The sequence below is a fragment of the Coenobita brevimanus genome, chromosome 14, assembly GCF_032717465.1.
Source record: "Coenobita brevimanus isolate Jiangsu-jjx chromosome 14, ASM3271746v2, whole genome shotgun sequence".
NCBI lineage: Eukaryota > Metazoa > Arthropoda > Malacostraca > Decapoda > Coenobitidae > Coenobita > Coenobita brevimanus.
In genome coordinates this window covers 33,880,705-33,882,064 of record NC_136967.1, presented here as the reverse complement: position 1 = coordinate 33,882,064, position 1,360 = coordinate 33,880,705, and positions in this window count along the sequence as shown.

Sequence of the window (1,360 nt, the reverse complement as noted above, 5' to 3'; positions counted from 1 at the left end):
TGAGAGAGGCTTGGTATGTTTCTCTGTCAATAGATGATCCTCTTTGGTGTGAAATGTCAAGAAGAAAGTGACACTTGCTTGATCATGAACTAGACGCAGTGGAACAGTAGGCTAACTTGATGGTGGAGCTGTTGTTTCATGAGTTCAAAGCTTCCTATATAAAGGATATATTAACTCTTGCTATACTATATATCTGTGGCAATATTTTCTTAACACTTTGAAGACTAATTATGTATTTCTGTATATTTGTAGTTTATTCTGCTACTACCACTTTTTTTGTTAATATTACTTTGATCAAAATTTTTATGAATTTTACAAAATAAAGTTTTTGTTAGAGTTTATGAATATTCTGCATTATCTGACCCTTAACTCTTCTACAAAATTTTGTTCAAATAAGACCAAAACTCTGAGCTGACCCTGTCTTGTAAATATGGCCTTTGACCTTTCCCTGTGACCTTGACCTTTGAATGTGCTCATAATCACACCTTGTTATTCATGTCTTATCCACAACCTTTCACAAGTGGTGTAAATTAGATGAAAATTTTAAGTTGACCATGCCCCATGATCTAGAAATTTGACATATAGATCTAAAAAAAAAAAAAAAATTCTTTTTTTCCGTGCCCCACCTTCAACCATTCAGCCAAGCTTTATTAAAAGCATTTTTATTTTGTTAGCTATCACACATCCGATTCGAAAATTTGACCTTGACCTGTGACCTTGATCTTTCAATGAGCGTTCTCAAAACTGAATCACCCAATTCCTGCCATACCCTCAGCTCTTCCTCCAAGTTTTGTCATAACTGGATAAAAACTGTTGACGTTGATTTTGCTGAATCAACGTTTGACCCAGCCCCGTGACCTACATCTTTGACCTATTGTTCCTGAAAGACAAGAACATTCCTCTTGTTCTGTCCTTCAACCGTTCCCCCAATTCTGATTGAAAGCAGATTACAACTTCTTAAACTTTTCTTTGCAACAAAACACCCGTTCTCATTTCGGGAGTCGTGGGTATAAACACATGAAATGGCTTGAGATGGGTAGGGGAGAAGGATTTTTTTTTTTTTTTTTTTTTTTTTGAGCAAGGAGGAAATAATACTTACCTGTGAACACAGGTGGTGCAGGTTGCCTTCTGTGGATCTGGCAATGGATTACTTCAAAACATTCTAAAACCAGTTGATTAGTATGTAGAAACTAAGGACGCTCCTTTCTTATACTCCTGTCATCTTCCTATGCAGGTAAAAATAAACTAATACACAGAAAACTTTGTAGTTTCTACTACGTGAGTAGTGTGCATAGTGTTGAGTTTTTAGTAACATTAGTGATTATATGATCAAAATATTACTGCTCCAATATTTTCATTC